Source organism: Procambarus clarkii, chromosome 50, assembly GCF_040958095.1.
Source record: "Procambarus clarkii isolate CNS0578487 chromosome 50, FALCON_Pclarkii_2.0, whole genome shotgun sequence".
Lineage (NCBI taxonomy): Eukaryota > Metazoa > Arthropoda > Malacostraca > Decapoda > Cambaridae > Procambarus > Procambarus clarkii.
Window position 1 is genome coordinate 1,983,796 of NC_091199.1, and position 20,125 is coordinate 2,003,920.

Below are 20,125 nucleotides of genomic sequence, written 5' to 3' on the forward strand. Positions count from 1 at the left end.
GTTAAAGGACGGAGCACAGCAAATTGTATAGTTAATTATCTGCCTAATGACACAGCTAAGTACTCCCAATAAACTCTCTCCTTGGGGCAAATATTTTAAATTTAAAATTCAATACCTAAAGCCACTAATACGCTTAGCGTTTCGGCCAAATATATACGAAGTAAAACCCAAACAAAAACCCATTACAGCAGAGTAGGACCCATAAAAGATGAGACTAACAAAAGCAGCCCATCCTCGACTCTAGTCCATTACATTCAGCGGTCGACCCCACAGACGCATTCATAAATTTTAACATGCTGTTCATTCAAAACGGGAATTTTCTCATGTATAAATTAATATTATAATATATTGGCATTTTGTGTATATATAGGCATAGGATAGGTTAGGTCAGGTGTTTAGGTTCTGTTGGCGTTTATTTGTATTTGTAGTACGTGGGTGAAGCATTGATAGTGTTGTGATTTGAACAAACTTCGTCAGTGAAGCACTTGTTCCGGATATGTTCGAACGTCAGCAGTTGAGTCGTGTGTAAACCGCTTTTCATTCATAAACAGGGGGTTTGGCGGGTGCATGGAATCACTTTTGGATCTTTGTTTGGAGGACGGGCTGAACAATGTTAATTTTAAGTTGCACGATAAAAGGGCAGCAAACACACTGATCGAATACTTTACATCACTGTTCACACTAGAAAGCTTGAATGACATCCCATCACCCACACAAATGTTTGTCGGAGGTAAAGAGAATGAATTAAGGGAAATACCAGTTACACGCTACACAATCAGGTAGAGCATTGACAAACTAAAAGACTCAAAAGCCCAAAGTGTGAATGTATTTCAGTCCCAAGTCGTAAAGGAACTGAACTGGCAAATTCACTATGTTTGTCAGTGAAACTCCTTTTCAGAAAATCCCTGGACCATGGAATAGTTGAAGGTGATAATGAGACCTTACTAAGTGATCTAAATGAACTTCAAAAATGGTCAGATGACTGACAAATGCTTTTTAATGTCGATAAATGCTAGCCCTTACATGTGGGCCACAACAATCCACTTCAGAACTACCAAATTGACAGCACTACCTCACAACAGATAGATGAAGGAAAGGGCGTTTGAGTCAGAATGCATCATTTCGCCTTCTCGCCATGCCCTGTGGCTGGGGGGATTGGTGCCCTGAAGCTACATCAACACCCTATACCCCCCCGAAGTGGCAAGGGGAGTTAGGGGACAATAATATTGCTCAACAAGTGGAAGAGGTAATTAAAAAAAATCATACCAGAGCTTCATCTCTCGTATCAGGAATGGATGAGGGCCACTAGGGTAACAACACTGCAGACCAGGCATGACAGGGCGGATCTCATAGAAACCCATAAAATACTAAATTTGGAGGATGTCAATCCGGACAGATTTTTCAAAAGGTCAGACGTAACACGAACGAGGAGCAACGGGTTCAAGCTCAAGAAACCACAATGTAGGACAGAAAACCAAAGATGCTTTCACCCATTGGGTTGTAAACCTGTGGAATCGCCTACCCGCACATGGCATAACTCTGCTTGGTATTAAAATGCTGTAGCGAGTAATCCTTATACTCCCTCCATTATCTCATTATCTTAATAGCATAACTAATTAGCACTAATTACAGAAGCTACAATCCTTTCCCCAATTACAGGTAATACTCTTCTCAGCTTGTTGGAGGGAGCTGAGGTGTAATCGCCATATAAGCAAGCGATATGAGGAATGGAGAACAGTACAATTTCCCCATTCAACAATGTAGCACTCGGCGTGTACAGTTCTAATCGACCCAAGACGCTACAGCTTCGACACAGAGCAGACAGCAGACTACGACCGCATCGAGCCGCCACGCTCTCGCTCCCCGAGTTCAGACACTCAAAATTTGCCATTTGCCATTATCTTAATTTTATTGTACATGTGCTTGGGGTTCTACTACCCAAAATCATGCATGTCCCCTAATTATGCCATACAAATCTGCTATTAGAACTTTTACCTGAATATCTTTACCTGAATATTTACCTGAATATTTACCTGAATTTATCCTCAGTCTCCGTGTTGTAGTGGTAAGACACTCGCCTGGCGTTCCGCGAGCGCTATGTCATGGGTTCGTATCCTGGCCGGGGAGGATTTACTGGGCGCAATTCCTTAACTGTAGCCTCTGTTTACCGCAACAGTAAAATGTGTACTTGGATGAAAAAACGATTCTTCGCGGCAGGGGATCGTATTCCAGGGACCTGCCCGAAACGCTACGCGTACTAGTGGCTGTACAAGAATGTAACAACTCTTGTATATATCTCAAAAAAAAAAAAAAAAAAAAATAAACATTTTATATTCTTTATGTAAAGTAGTACTGTTAATTTAGTACTTGTGACGTGGATTGTTATGGCCCATATACAAGATCTTGCATTTAATTATAATTTACATTATAATTTGATGATGTGGTTTGTAATATTTTCATCTATGTTATTGGTATATATGACAAAACCTCATGTAAATCAGGTAGGTAGGTAGGTGTGTGGCAGTCCGTCTAATTACCCAAAGCTTCTTAGTACAGTATACGTAAGTAATGAAACACTACGATATATTTACTCACTATATTGTTGGTGCTGAATGTAGAACATCATGAAAAAAAAACTTATTTTTACTCTAAACTAACATAATTTTATAGCAAAATTGGAATCATCTAATTACCCAAAGCCACAACATTCTCTCTTTAGCGCATTTATTATGCACCCTATACCCATTTTGTGAGCCGAAGTGGAAAGAGATACAGAGGCTTATTTATTGTCATGTTCCTGCATGCCAATGTGAGAAGGAATCCACAACATTTTTATATTTACCCTCTTGCTAAGTATTCTTATATATCTATGTCTAGCTTCCAAGACAAGCACGTTATTACATGATTGCAAACTGTTTATTGCTCGTAGTGAAGAAAGGGAGTCAGAAATAATTAAGCTGTCTACTTGGGTGTTGTCAATAATTTCGAGAGCTACCAGGCTTAGAATGTAGACTTCCTGTGTTGAACTGCGAGTTAAGTTTCGTATAATTTCGTTATAAAATATGATTATTTCAGAGTAAAAATGTGTATTTCCATGTTCTACATTCAGTACCAACATTATAGTGATTAAATATATCATATTTCTTCATTACTTACGTATTGCTAGGAAGCATCATCTCAAATTAAGTAGTTTCCTGAACCTACTGGGCCGTCATATCTACACTTGAAACTTTGTACGGAGTCTGCCTCCACAAAATCACTTCCTGATGCATTCCATTTGTCAACTACTGATACTAAAAAAGTTTTCTGTATCTCATTTGGGCACTCATTTTTCATGTTTACCTTTTTTTGTGTGTGTGTGTTTTTTGAAGGAAAGCAAAGAAATTGCACATAACTACAACTACAATTTATTTAATAAGCATTTCTAAACTAAACAAAACTTTGAGGGTAATTAATAAAAATAAAAACTATTTTGAAAACAAATCTTTCTTGAGCAACATAGGGATGCAAAATTAACATGACGATGATTTGGACAAAGAACATTTGCCAACCCAGGGGTAGAGAATACTTGTTATTTTCTCTTTGCTTTGCTACTTAAAGCTACTCAAATCAAAGGGAAGAGTGTTTCTTCCATTTCTTCGTTGTCAGTCTGACTCAATACTGACTACACTGTTGTCACTGTCGGTCTCGGAATCCTCGGAATCTTGACTGTCTGTTTGAAATTTGTTGTATTCTACTTCCCTGTCTTCAGAAAACAGGTTAGTTGCCTCAAATAGTTTAATTTGATACAATTTTTTCATATTTGCAAGAGGGCCGTAAGTCCACTGGTTACATGCTGGAATGATGACTTCTTTATTGAGTATTTACCCTGTTCCTGTAAAACAAACACACATTATTATTTCAGGTATTTTTTAAATTAAATGTTTGTTTTCCTAACAAGTGTTTCATTTAAACTTTAACCAGTAAAAGTGATAATGAAAATATATTACAATTTGTGTCTACAAAATGCTTTTACTAATTTTACTTAGCTTAGACACAAACAACAATGATTAAGCTACCTGTTAAAATAATTACCAAGTAGCTATAATGCAATAACATTTATTTTAGTGGAGTAATTAAGTTAATATTGATACCTGATACTAACTTCAATTATCCAAGAGGGTGGAGCACTTTTGTTTTGTACATCATCTAGTCTTTGTGTTATCCCAAGCTTTTTTCTGTAGAAATCCAAGTAACTTTTCATTTCCAGTTGAATGACATTTTGTTCTTCCATAGTCCTGTTGTACATATGCAGCTTTTCTGCAGCATTTCTCTTTTCTTGAAGAGTAACTTAAAATATTCAAAAATAAAATATAAAGTTAATTATTTAATAAGGAAAATGAACAAATCTGTCATTGTAGGATGCATGTATTATGCAACAACAATGCAATCATATGTAATCATTTTTAAGGTATCTTGTTAATATTATTATCTTAAAAATATAAATTAGGCATGGACTTTCATTTGTCCATTACCAAAATGAGTAAGTTTGAGTTAACATGTTAGTAGCTAACAATATTTATCCTCATTGACAAGGCCAATATGCACAGAAATATAACCAAATATACTTACCCTTATCAGTTGGTTGAGGAGTGTCATTATACCATGGAAAGTTGCCCTCTTTAGCAATGTCCACACTAAGTTTTTCTGTATTGTCTTCATTGTAGACTGCTTTCAGTTCCCTCAACTTTTTCTTGTCTGCTTCAATCTTTGCACGGTATCGTGATCTTATTTTGCTTGAAACTGAAAGAAACACTTTGTTACTAGTAAATAAGATTATAGTTGATAAATTTGTTTTGTATATACTTAGTAGTGATTACCTACACAAAAGTAGCAGAACACACTACATAAATATTTGCCAAGCACTTTTTTTTTAACAAGCTTAGGTATACACAGCAATGTGCTGCTATCCTATTATGTATGAAAGACCACAGTGTAGATCAAAAACCTCACAGGACAGCCAGTCATACATGGAATCTGGAGAGAATATGAAATGTAAGGCTGATCTATTAGCCTCCACTAACAAAATCGGGGTACAGCACAAGAATATCTTCCAATATTCCTGAGTGTATGAAGTAATAACAAAACTCAAAGTACATCATACCATTTGTTCTGAAGTCATTGATAACAGGGCAATCACATATATAGTGATAGACAGTATGTCCTAGCTTTTGTTCACATAGTTTACAAATGGAATGATTTCCATTGGCAGATACATTACCTGCAGGCACCTGCCATAGATATTGATATCTCAACTTAATGTTGACAATTACCTATAATTACATAGGACAACACCTAAGTGAGATGGTATCCATACAAATCTACCTGAGAAATAAATGACATTAGATGTGTTGAGATAAAAAAAAAGTCATTGTTTTCTTGAAGTATTTTACAAACACTAAAAGATTTCTGTTTGTTTTATCAGTCCCTAACTTATACATAAGCTTTAACATACCTGCTACACTGGATATGTGGGATTTCTTGGTTCTAATTGAGTCACATACTAACTCTATCCCCTTTTGAACATCATTTTGAGAAACGGATCTGTTGAGAATAGAGGATACTGTTTACTATAATGTTTAATAAATTCAAACATGTAAAGACCCTGATTAATTAAAAAAAAATTAACTTAAATTTTTAGGCAATGGTCACAATGGCATTTTATGATGGCTGACAATTACTGTACAAGAACTAAACAATTAAAATAATAAAGAAATGTTTTGGCAATTTTATGATTTATGGTATTGCATTGATTTTACAGTACAAAAACCATGTTAAAATATATAAGAGTATTTCAAAACAGTGTTTCTTACTATATATTTTACAAGCAAACCTTTTATTTAAACTCTGGGCTAAGTTGGTTAACTCTGCAATCCAGATGAGAAGTTGTTTTTCATCAAGAGATAAGTCAGCTAACTCCTTTCTTATTAACTCTGCAGCTTCTTTTGCCTATCAACAGGATGAAAAACTGCCCTGTTAGTATAATAAATGTTCAATTTTTATTTAATATTTGATATTACAAAAAAAAAAACAATCCTTACGAGCCTAACTGCTGATGAAGGCTGTTTAATGGCAGTAAATGTTATTTTTATTTTTATTTTTGAATGTTTTTTTTTCCTGTGCACTTATATTAGTGATTCATGATCATTGTTGCATATATTCAATGAATAAAGCAAATTACTTGCCTTACAAAATCTTGAAGCTAGAACACGAGCTAAAGAGTCATGTTTACGTTGGTTCCAAAAAAATGAAGATTCACTAAGTTCTTCTTCACGCACTGAAAAAAGGGACAAAAAATAACTCCCTTCAATGAATACGTAAAATGAAAATAATTTACTTTTATGCAGGCGATGAGTCACAATAACGTGGCTAAAGTATGTAGACCAGACCACTCACTAGAAGGTGTAGGGACGACGACGTTTCGGTCCATCCTGGACCATTATCAAGTCAATTGTAATGAGGAAGTAGAGACAGGCAATAAATAGGCTAGAGAGAGCTGAGGAGCAAAGTAAGGTGTATTTTAGGGGATAGTAATAATAATAGGGGCTGCAGAGGGCCTATTGCGAGGCAGCTCCTATTATAACCACCAAATGAGAAGGAGATAGGAATAAGACGATAGCAAGGGAGCGTAAGAGAAGACAATGAACAGAAAAAAGGGAGAAGAGAGAAAGAAAAGGAAAGAGAAAGAAAATATAGATAAATGGAAGGGGTAGGCTTATGTTAGGTCACGTTTGTTAGAAAGATTACAGCATTTGAGTATATACTGTGAAAGGGAAGAGTCCACAGCAACAAAGCCAGGACTCAAGTTCATGTTAGGTACATTGTGTATTAGAGCCGATTCAACAAGACGGCGTCTGTGGAGAGTAGAGGCAGGAAAGATTATTTTGGAGGAAGACCAATCTATGGGATCATTAGAATCCCTCACATGGCAGAAGGGAGCATTGTTAGTGTCTGCAGACTTGACACTTCTCTTGTGTGCTTTAAATCTGCCATTCAGTGTACAGCCAGTTTCGCCAAAGTATTGTACAAGATGAACAGGAAATAGAGTAGACACCAGCAGCAGGAGGAGCATTTTTTTTTTTTGTTTTTTTTGAGGAGCACTGTGAACTAGATTGCTACGAAGTGTGTTAGTTTGTTGGTGTGTTAGTTAGTTCTTATTCCTATCTCCTTCTCATTCAGTGGTTATAATAGCAGCTGCCTCGTATGGGCCAATAGGCCATCTGCAGCTCTTATTATTATTACTATCCCCTAAAATACACCTTACTTTGCTCCTCAGCTCTCTCTAGCCTATTTATTGCCTGTCTCTACTTCCTCATCACAATTGACTTGAGAATGGTCCAGGACTGTCGGAAAATCCGACACCATTTAATAATCATACAGATAATAGCTGTATTGTATAAACAAGTTACCCATAGAAAACGTAACTTGTAGTGGAATTACCGTCTATAGAAAACGGGATATCATCACCACATACTATTATAATTCACCAGCTATTCTGCTGGGAATTGTTCTTAAATACATTAGTCTTTGGACTTTACCATCATAAAAACATCTTATATAAATTAACTTAATTATCAATATTAAAGTAGAGTAAATGTGACCCTTCTATCACGTTCTGAAATCTGGACAATGTAAGCCAGGCGTCAGAGTGGGGAAGGAGGGCAGCCATTGTTGTGTCACCTCCGAGACGTGTGGAGCAAATTTAGCTCCTATCATATCTGGACAATGTCGGCCAGTAACGTCAATAGTATGGAGTGTTAAACAGCCATTGTTTATAATGAGACCAGAGGCTCACACGGGAGCAAATTCGGCTCCTGTTAATTTTACTTGGACGTAGTGTTATGGAAACCAAAGGTACCATCTCCAACACGATGTCTACAATTCAAGTTAAGTGTTCTTTCCGAAACCCGTTTATCATTCATTTATGGCCATTAATGTCAGGATATAGGGTGTCCCGGTTAGATCACGTGGAAGCCTCAAACTAAAGGTAATTAAGCCAGGTCTTCATGTTCCATGTACAGTTTTCTCTGAAATACTTGTCATATATAGGTTTCTGGCTTCACAGCTAGCGCACTTTTGACAGGTCAAGACGAGGATGCAAGATTTGTGCACCAGTTACTGGGTGATATGGAAGCTACCTCAAAGAGGATAATTTGGTGTCTACACCCTAGTTATACCTGGTGGACTAACCTGCTGTACTATAAGATAAGGAACCTTTTCAATGTATGTAGTTAATACTGTAGTTTGATTGGCTGCATATATATAAACTAATAAACCCCCCCTAATGTGTAGAGGATCGATTTGTGAGATTATGAGATTATTGCAGAAATACAGTCCACTTATCATTATACAAATTGCTATCGAAGTATATAAATTAACGTAAATATAAATTCTATATATATATTCATATAAATTAAATAAATATAAATCTCACAGGTCGGTTCCCACATTATTTGGTCCTTCGAACCGGATGACGGATTATTTGGTCCTTTGAACCCACATTTGGTCATCTTAGTACCGGATGAACCAGTTAACCAGTGGATTCATTAAATATACTAGTGCAGTGTTATTTAAACAAAGCCAGTCAAGACGGCAGCGTAGCCTCGAGGGAGCTCAGGAGCCTCCCTCAGTTCAGTTCAGCTTCGTCAGCGGTTTCATGCACACCCACAGATTTGGTGGAGTGTTATTCTGTGAAATGACAGCGCTAATATAGAAGCCAGCCAAATTAGTGACTGTGTCTTCGCGTGATTGTTCACGGATTTCGTGGTGTTACATTTCGCGAGAGATTATCTACGAATTTTGTGGACTTTATTTCGCGAGGTCACTAATAATACTTAATACTTCTTGATAATATTAGAAGTTTCATAGAGGCTAATTAAGAGGCTATTATCAATAATTGTGTATATTATTTCTCCAAAATAGAGAATCATTTAATATATACTGCACTAGTGTTCTCAATATAATATTTACTAATTGCCAACCCACAACAGGGTAGGATATGACTAGTTGAACTATTATCGTTCATCCTAGTCCCATTATTACCATAGTCAGTTGTACTATATTAAACAACTTAACACCATTAATGAATGGTCCAGACCCTATTTTGGGTGTAATTTTTATCAACTCGAGTTGAGTTGTGTATATAATAATTTACTTATGATCATTACACCTTTGAGTGATTAATTAGTGTCAATTCCATCCTAGGGTGATATAGAAGAGCTAACCTAAAGGTACTTCCAGTGACACTGGTTTATCACTCAAATCATTAGTGTGTATGATTGTATATATATAATGTGTATTAATTTTAAGTGCTAACCTCTAGTAGAGGTAGGATTACAGCCTAGCGAGTGCATAATTTACCCATGGCTACCATCAGTGCTTGTTCAGTATTATGAGCAGCCCAAGTACAAGTCCCACAAGGCTTCACCAACTAGCCAGTATGGATAATGCAGGGAGAATGAAAAGAACCCTTGCAGGTCTTAAAGGCCACTTAACAAGACAGATCAAGAAATGTGAAGATTTGTCACAACAATCTCAAGTTGATTATGCTGACCTGGAAAGCTATTATCAAGCAGCTGCAGGTAAATTTGAGCAAATCAAATGCCAAATGGCTGTCCTTGTGGGGACAGACTACTACCATCAATTCATTGGTAGCCCTACTAAATATCAGGGCATAACCATGTTAAACTCTGCAGGAGGTAAATTACTCTCAGGCCCAGTATCAAGCCTGAGGAGACCTATGCCTGCAGATAAACAATACCAGTAGAAACCTAAATTTGTCAGCTGATTATATTTCTCCAGTAGCATTATACTAAGGAGATTACAGCTGACTATAGTAACAGAGGTTGATGTTAGTATCATCATTTAAAGCTGGAGATGAGTTCATGAGGCCTCAGTGGCAAATCAGTGAACAGTAGCCTAAAACAGCTACAAGTCACTGCGACCAATGTCACTGAACCCACTGCAGTCTCAGAACCATACTTTACTTTAATGATGAGCTATTCAATCTTCTGAAACAATTAACTAAATTAAACCCCAATAAATCTGATGACTGATTTGATACATTTATTATTTAATCAAGATGTATTCCATGGGCCTCAGTGTTTATATATCAGTGACCAGTTACCTGAAGAAACTTCAAGTTATATCTAATGTCACTGATCTCACTGCAGTCCCTGAATCATACTTGACTGTAGTACTTGATCACATCCAGTCTTCTGGGTTAAATAATATGTAATAAGGCTTGAATATTAGCCTTTCAAGAGTTAACAGGGAAATGAAATCGCATTAGACTTCTAACCCCTGCAACTCTAGTACGGGACATCCGTCCTGTACGAACAGACTCACAAACGTGTGATTACTAACTACTAACATCAAATTAATCTAATAATTCGAAGGAGGAGTATCGGTGTTCGTCTGTTCTAATTAGGACTTCGACCCGTGAGCAGCCCCTGGGGAATTATGTCGGAAAATCCGACACCATTTAATAATCATACAGATAATAGCTGTATTGTATAAACAAGTTACCCATAGAAAACGTAACTTGTAGTGGAATTACCGTCTATAGAAAACGGGATATCATCACCACATACTATTATAATTCACCAGCTATTCTGCTGGGAATTGTTCTTAAATACATTAGTCTTTGGACTTTACCATCATAAAAACATCTTATATAAATTAACTTAATTATCAATATTAAAGTAGAGTAAATGTGACCCTTCTATCACGTTCTGAAATCTGGACAATGTAAGCCAGGCGTCAGAGTGGGGAAGGAGGGCAGCCATTGTTGTGTCACCTCCGAGACGTGTGGAGCAAATTTAGCTCCTATCATATCTGGACAATGTCGGCCAGTAACGTCAATAGTATGGAGTGTTAAACAGCCATTGTTGTGTCACCTCCGAGACGTGTGGAGCAAATTTAGCTCCTATCATATCTGGACAATGTCGGCCAGTAACGTCAATAGTATGGAGTGTTAAACAGCCATTGTTTATAATGAGACCAGAGGCTCACACGGGAGCAAATTCGGCTCCTGTTAATTTTACTTGGACGTAGTGTTATGGAAACCAAAGGTACCATCTCCAACACGATGTCTACAATTCAAGTTAAGTGTTCTTTCCGAAACCCGTTTATCATTCATTTATGGCCATTAATGTCAGGATATAGGGTGGCCCGGTTAGATCACGTGGAAGCCTCAAACTAAAGGTAATTAAGCCAGGTCTTCATGTTCCATGTACAGTTTTCTCTGAAATACTTGTCATATATAGGTTTCTGGCTTCACAGCTAGCGCACTTTTGACAGGTCAAGACGAGGATGCAAGATTTGTGCACCAGTTACTGGGTGATATGGAAGCTACCTCAAAGAGGATAATTTGGTGTCTACACCCTAGTTATACCTGGTGGACTAACCTGCTGTACTATAAGATAAGGAACCTTTTCAATGTATGTAGTTAATACTGTAGTTTGATTGGCTGCATATATATAAACTAATAAACCCCCCCTAATGTGTAGAGGATCGATTTGTGAGATTATGAGATTATTGCAGAAATACAGTCCACTTATCATTATACAAATTGCTATCGAAGTATATAAATTAACGTAAATATAAATTCTATATATATATTCATATAAATTAAATAAATATAAATCTCACAGGTCGGTTCCCACAAGGACGGACTGAAACGTCGTCATCCCTTCACCTTCTAGTGTGTGATCTGGTCAACATTCACTTTTATACTATCTATAATTTACTTGCTATATTAATCAAATCCAATTCATATACACAAAGTTGTAGGGTGACACCAGGTGTTGCTAGTTACTGAAGCCATCTTCATTACACATAATAAATATCACTAACAAGTTTTAATAGATTATACCTTCCTCATTGTAACAATGCACTATAAACTAACCGGCTTTTAACATGTTTGTGGTGGTACTGTTGTACCGCGACATATAGCTGAAAATTTGCTCGGTTTCTTCACCTGTGGTCAAACCACTTCCGTGCTGCCAGCGTCCTCCATACAAGACCTATAATTAAGATGTAACACACTGTAAAATAATTACAAGGAAAGAATATTAGTCGATTGCTCAAAAATTTAATTCTGACTAAATACTTTATTCTGATTAATAGCTTTTTAACCCTAAAATAACGTTACATTTATACCCGTTACTTTGACAAATGATAATTATTTACCTGGCAATACCATGCATGTGCTTTTGCATGCAAAACACCTAGGAACGGCTTTGTCTCCAGTAGGGTGAATTTTTTATTTTTTTCTTGAATTTTCAGGGCCCATGGCCAGTACTGTACTGGCATATGATGTCCTGGCAGATGTACTTGGTACTTTTGAAGTCATTTATATGGAGATAGTGTGCATAGCCAAAAACCTCACCACGAGTCATATTGCACATTTTGAGAATTACATCATGCCGGCATGATGCAAGGCTTATGCCAGTCTGGTCCAGGGATTTGTGTGTATACGATTCGTTTCGCGCCGCTTTCCACAACGAGACACCACAATTTTGGCTGTTCTGCAAATCCAATATAAATGATATATATTATATATTTATATATATATATATATATATATATATATATATATATATTTATATATATATATATATATATATATATATATATATATATATATATATATATATATATATATATATATATATATATATATATATATATATATATATATATATATATATATATATATATATATATATATATATATATATATATATATATATATATATATATATAGGTGTTAACAGCAGCATATGTATTGATTCCTACCCATGAATACATGAACAAAATTAGCGACATCCTAAGTGACGACTCCAAATTTCAACGAATCACGAGGAACCCCATGGAAGACCTTAAGCGGAAAGTAAACAAAACAATTACAGCAATTAACGCAAAGAAAGGTAGTGTGCATTTCAACAAACTTCAAGGCGACTATGGCTTAGGATATGCCTACGGCAATGTTAAGACGCATAAACCAGGTAACCCACTAAGCCCTATAATCAGCCAAATACCAACCCCAACTTATCACCTGGCAAAGAAACTCAATGAACTCCTAACTCCATACACTCCAAGTAAGTTTAGTCTACAATCATCAGCAGATTTCCTAGAATTGATCAAATCTACCCAGCCCGATGGAATCATCGCTTCCCTGGACGTTGAATCCCTATTTACCAACGTCCCAGTCGACACAACCATAGGAATGATACTGGACAGAGTATACAGAGACGAGAGCACCCCCAAATTAGACATACCTGAGCCACACTTGAAAAGTCTTCTCGAAGCATGTACAAAGGAAGCCCCTTTCATCAGTCCACAAGGAGACATGTATTTACAAATAGACGGAGTAGCAATGGGCTCCCCCTTAGGAGTTTTATTTGCTAATTTTTATATGGGAACCATCGAAGATAGGGTCTTCAGTAGCAGACAAAAACCAACTGTATACTGCCGTTATGTAGATGACATATTCGTAATAGTAAAAGACTCAGATGAACTAATTGACCTAAAAAGACACCTAGAGAGAGAGTCAGTACTCCGATTTACACATGAAAATAGTGAAAATAACAGTCTGCCATTCTTGGATGTACTAATAACAAAAACAGGAACCTCTTTAAGCACCAACGTATATACCAAGCCCACCAACATAGGATTATGCCTGAACGGTAGAAGTGAGTGCCCCCAAAGATACAAAGCCAGTGTTCTCAATGCTTATATTCGTCGAGCGCTTACCCACTGCTCTGAATGGAGCAACGTGAGTAGAGAGTTTGAAAGAGTAACTCAGGTATTGGTGAACAACGGATATAGCAACGCGGAAATAAACGCTGCTATAAGAAGACACTTGGACCGTTGGTACAATTCAGAACCTAGAACAGAAACCACAACACCCCCAATAAAATTATATTACAAATCAACCATGCACAGTGAACATATAAAAGAGGAAAGAATAATGAAAGAAATAATCCGTAAAGGAGTAAAAAGCACTACTGCTAACCAAAACATAAACCTGATAATATTCTACAAAACCAAGAAGACTTCCGAACTCCTTATCAAAAACAGCCCGAAGCCGACGGAGAACCCTCTACAGCAGTCAAACGTTGTATACATGTACACTTGCCCCCACGAAGGATGTAACCTTCAATGTAAGTACATAGGTATGACGTCGACCAAGCTGACGAGGCGTTTGACATGCCATCTTCCATCTGGTGCCCCTAGGAATCACATGAGACAAGCCCATGACATTACTCTAACAAGAGAAATGTTGAACAAGAATACTTGCATAATAGACAAAACCCAAGATTCAAGAAGATTACAAATTCTTGAGGCAATTCACATAAGAATAGAGCGACCTACCATGAACACCCAAATCACGGAACTATTTACTCTACCCACCATGAGAGTAAGGACAAGACAAGAACATATCGATGCCAACACAGAAGACAATGTCCAACATAACAGGCCAATTACACTGGATTAATCTTTGTGTTTAGATAGGATATGTCTAGTATGGGCCAATAAGCCTTCTGCAGCCTCTATGTTTCACCTCACATTTATCCCTTATGTATCCCCCCATGTTTTTCACCTTCATTGTATTATCACCTGACCTAATGCGGGTATAAAATCAACTTGTATTGTAAGATCTGTTCACTTGAGAATGAACCATGGAGGTTCGAAACGTCGTGCAAATTATACAAATAAGTGTAATACACTCTATAGTAAATCACTTCTTTTCTTCACCTTAAAAGTACGAAAATGAGTTTTGGAGAACTCCTATTTCAATTAAGCCCTGATGCTAAGAAAATAGTTAGAGGGATAGAAGCCCTAAACCAGAAAATAATAAATACAGAATATGCGGTCATATTCAATGAAACATGTTTGAAAGAAAACCTGCTGCCAGTATACACCAATATAAACCCACATGACCCAGCAGTCCGCAATACAGAGTTTACCTATAGGTATAGGCAAGAGCTCATTCGGCATCAACTAAACAAGAAGAAGGAAGCCCTCCAAACCTTTATAGAGCAGGCGGAGCATCTGTTAAACAAATGGACCCAGTACGACATCCCTATCCAACTCAAGCAAACTATCAACAGTGAACTATTTAACCTGAAACAACAACATAAAATTCTTGTAGAAACAAAGACACTCCGTAAGTTAACATCCCTAAACGGTGGAAAGCTAAAAATCCCTCGTCCTAAAGATGGCTACTTTAACCTGACTCCTTATGATCTTACCCAGGACCAACGAGACCTCTTAAATCTTGGTCTAAATTGTCAATTCTTATCTAAACCAAAGATGCATCAAAAACGCCTGGAAATCGAAATGCTTCTGGACGATATCCATAAGCTAGAAGACAACAAAAAAGTTATCACCACTGACACACTTCAAGCTGAACTACTTGCAGAAGCAGGGAAAAAACGAGGAACATATTCATCTACAATCTTAACCCCACGGCTCAAAGAAGCAGCGAAACAACTAAAAAATCTGAAAGACGTAACAATAAGAAAAGCCGACAAAACAGCAGCATATGTATTGATTCCTACCCATGAATACATGAACAAAATTAGCGACATCCTAAGTGACGACTCCAAATTTCAACGAATCACGAGGAACCCCGTAGAAGACCTTAAGCGGAAAGTAAACAAAACAATTACAGCAATCAACGCAAAGAAAGGTAGTGTGCATTTCAATAAACTTCAAGGCGACTATGGCTTAGGATATGCCTACGGCAATGTTAAGACGCATAAACCAGGTAACCCACTACGCCCTATAATCAGCCAAATACCAACCCCAACTTATCACCTGGCAAAGAAACTCAATGAACTCCTAACTCCATACACTCCAAGTAAGTTTAGTCTACAATCATCAGCAGATTTCCTAGAATTGATCAAATCTACCCAGCCCGATGGAATCATCGCTTCCCTGGACGTCGAATCCCTATTTACCAACGTCCCAGTCAACACAACCATAGGAATGATACTGGACAGAGTATACAGAGACGAGAGCACCCCCAAATTAGACAAACCTGAGCCACACTTGAAAAGTCTTCTCGAAGCATGTACAAAGGAAGCCCCTTTCATCAGTTCACAAGGAGACATGTATTTACAAATAGACGGAGTAGCAATGGGCTCCCCCTTAGGAGTTTTATTTGCTAATTTTTATATGGGAACCATCGAAGATAGGGTCTTCAGTAGCAGACAAAAATCAACTGTATACTGCCGTTATGTAGATGACATATTCGTAATAGTAAAAGACTCAGATGAACTAATTGACCTAAAAAGACACCTAGAGAGAGAGTCAGTACTCCGATTTACACATGAAAATAGTGAAAATAACAGTCTGCCATTCTTGGATGTACTAATAACAAAAACAGGAACCTCTTTAAGCACCAACGTATATACCAAGCCCACCAACATAGGATTATGCCTGAACGGTAGAAGTGAGTGCCCCCAAAGATACAAAGCCAGTGTTCTCAATGCTTATATTCGTCGAGCGCTTACCCACTGCTCTGAATGGAGCAACGTGAGTAGAGAGTTTGAAAGAGTAACTCAGGTATTGGTGAACAACGGATATAGCAACGCGGAAATAAACGCTGCTATAAGAAGACACTTGGACCGTTGGTACAATTCAGAACCTAGAACAGAAACCACAACACCCCCAATAAAATTATATTACAAATCAACCATGCACAGTGAACATATAAAAGAGGAAAGAATAATGAAAGAAATAATCCGTAAAGGAGTAAAAAGCACTACTGCTAACCAAAACATAAACCTGATAATATTCTACAAAACCAAGAAGACTTCCGAACTCCTTATCAAAAACAGCCCGAAGCCGACGGAGAACCCTCTACAGCAGTCAAACGTTGTATACATGTACACTTGCCCCCACGAAGGATGTAACCTTCAATGTAAGTACGTAGGTATGACGTCGACCAAGCTGACGAGGCGTTTGACATGCCATCTTCAATCTGGTGCCCCTAGGAATCACATGAGACAAGCCCATGACATTACTCTAACAAGAGAAATGTTGAACAAGAATACTTGCATAATAGACAAAACCCAAGATTCAAGAAGATTACAAATTCTTGAGGCAATTCACATAAGAATAGAGCGACCTACCATGAACACCCAAATCACGGAACTATTTACTCTACCCACCATGAGAGTAAGGACAAGACAAGAACATATCGATGCCAACACAGAAGACAATGTCCAACATAACAGGCCAATTACACTGGATTAATCTTTGTGTTTAGATAGGAGATGCCTCGTATGGGCCAATAAGCCTTCTGCAGCCTCTATGTTTCACCTCACATTTATCCCTTATGTATCCCCCCATGTTTTTCACCTTCATTGTATTATCACCTGACCTAATGCGGGTATAAAATCAACTAGTATTGTAAGATCTGTTCACTTGAGAATGAACCATGGAGGTTCGAAACGTCGTGCAAATTATACAAATAAGTGTAATACACTCTATAGTAAATCACTTCTTTTCTTCACCTTAAAAGTACGAAAATGAGTTTTGGAGAACTCCTATTTCAATTAAGCCCTGATGCTAAGAAAATAGTTAGAGGGATAGAAGCCCTAAACCAGAAAATAATAAATACAGAATATGCGGTCATATTCAATGAAACATATATATATATATATATATATATATATATATATATACATGTACACTTATATATATATATATATATATACACTTATATATATATATATATATATGTACACTTATATATATATATATATATATATATATATATATATATATATATATATATATATATATATATATATATATATATTTATATATATATATATATATAACAATGGAAGGGACTACCACCTCTAGCTGGAAGAAGGGGGACCCATAGCCTCGGAGGAAACCACGCATAACACATTAGAGGGAATGTTTAGATCCCCTCCAATACAGTTTCTGTGTGCTTTTCTCCTACCACCCCCTTCCTTTTTTATTTTTTTGTGCTTTATTATGCATTTGATGGTTACAAGATATACATGGGTTGATACAAAAATAATAATGCAAAAAGGTGCTTAAAGGTTATGGATCTCTTGAAAAACACAACAATGGGAAACATTGATGAATGTCACAGACGGGTTCGATCATTGTTGCAAGTCAAACACTTCTTCGAATTCCTCTGAAGTTGGACTAGTGCCCAAGACGCAACAGGCATTTCCCCTCTGAATCGCAACACTGAGGCGCTGGAACAAGAAATTTTTGCTCTCTGGTCTTTTGTAGCACTGATCAATTTGACCCCCAATTCCTTCAGGAACTTCAATATATATATATATATATATATATATATATATATATATATATATATATATATATATATATATATATTATATAAATACAGTATATATATAATATATAATAAATAATGAAAAGAACCTAACCTGATGGGTTATATAAAAGTGATATTGACCAACAGAAATATAGCATCTTACTCAATATGGCTTCAGACCCCCAAAAATCACCATTTATATGGTGCATGTAGCTCTTGACAAACGTTGAGTACTCTATGTTTTACTTATTGACTTGCCTGTGGGTTAAAAAAACCTAACTACTTGTTATAATATATATATTAACTCTGTAAACTGTAAGACATCATGACTGTCTTTTCCTAATGGTGTAGTGGGTTAAGACACTCGCCTGGCGTTTCGCGAGCGCTTTGTCCTGGGTTTGTATCCTGGCCCTGGAAGATTTACTGGGCATCAACCCTTAACTATGGCCCCCCCTCCCCTATTTACCCAACAGTAAAATGGGTACCTGGTTGTTAATGGATTTGGTGGGGTCATATTCTGGGGAACATAGGATTAACGACTCGCTTGAAACACTATGCGTGCTAGTGGCTGTACAAGAATGTAAAATGTCTTGTATATATAAATATAAAATCTATATTCAGTTTACAAAGTCTGTACACATAGTATTTACCTTTGTTTTTAAGCTCTCTATATGGTTAAGGTGATTAGTCACATCATTGTCAGCAGCAAAGACACTCTCTGAATAATATGATTCCCTCAATCCTCTGAAAGAAACAAAATGACAGTATTTACATAATTTACATTGATTTGTTTTCAATTTTGATGATTGTGTAAATATATATTACTTAATGTTGTAATACATGAATAACGCTATTATGTATTGCATGTAAGAATTTTTCAGATATTGATATATTTACATAACGAATAATGTATTGTGATATATAAGTTGCCCTAATAGAAATGTATTAATTGTTGAAAAATAAAAATTTATCTTACAAAAGGAAAATTATTTAAGAACTGTACCTTCCAACTTTTTCATATCGGAATAACTTTTTGTTGCCATCAATATGTATGGCAAATGGGTTAGTATGACAAGCAGGGCACATGGTCTTATTGTAGCTTTGGACATTTGCAAGTTCATACTGCATAAATCTCCACTCCTGGAATGTTCTTTTAGCAGCTTCAAAGTTGATGCAACCATCCTGAAATATATACTGAATATAGAATTTGCATGGATTAGCCCCATATATTGGGGGAGTGGGTAGCACAAGTTATAGTGCAAGATTGAACAACTACGTTCCCAGCCTAGTACTGGGAACCTGGTTCCCAGCCTAATACTGGGAACCTTGTTCCCAGCGTAGTGCTGGGAACCTAGTTCCCAGCACTTGGCCCAGATGTGGCTAAGCCATGCAAGTTGCATGAGTTAGCCATATATATTGGGGAAGTGGGTAGCACAAGTAACAGTGCAAGTTTGAAGAACTACGTAGGAAACTATAAGGATGAAATTAATGCTTTTTAGTTTTACTTTTGAATAATGTTTTGAACAGCTGGACAGCTTTTAATTCAATAAAGAGTTTACCAATTAGGAGCAATAACCAATTACTTTATTTGCATAGAGAGTTTGCACAGATTTAGTTTGACTCGGGGGATATCAGAGAGATATTGATTTCTGGTGTGGTGATTATGGGATCCTTTACATCTATCAAGGAAGAGTTTCAGATCAGGATGTGCATTTAGGAACAAGGTTTTGTACATGTAAGTGGCACAAG

General features: G+C 36.8%; 2 long non-coding RNA genes across 2 annotated transcripts; both read right to left on the bottom strand.

The window, feature by feature from the left end:
* Nucleotides 1-5,455: 5,455 nt before the first annotated feature.
* On the bottom strand, nucleotides 5,456-6,317 carry LOC138351505 (uncharacterized). Its single transcript, XR_011222474.1, has 3 exons — nucleotides 6,225-6,317; nucleotides 5,873-5,988; nucleotides 5,456-5,583 (listed from the first exon to the last, which is right to left on the bottom strand). It is a non-coding gene; the product is annotated as an uncharacterized lncRNA (long non-coding RNA).
* Nucleotides 6,318-11,984: 5,667 nt separating this feature from the next.
* LOC123748071 (uncharacterized) lies at nucleotides 11,985-19,674 on the bottom strand. The gene is made up of 3 exons (XR_011222475.1): nucleotides 19,380-19,674; nucleotides 19,027-19,120; nucleotides 11,985-12,065 (listed from the first exon to the last, which is right to left on the bottom strand). It is a non-coding gene; the product is annotated as an uncharacterized lncRNA (long non-coding RNA).
* Nucleotides 19,675-20,125: the final 451 nt, after the last annotated feature.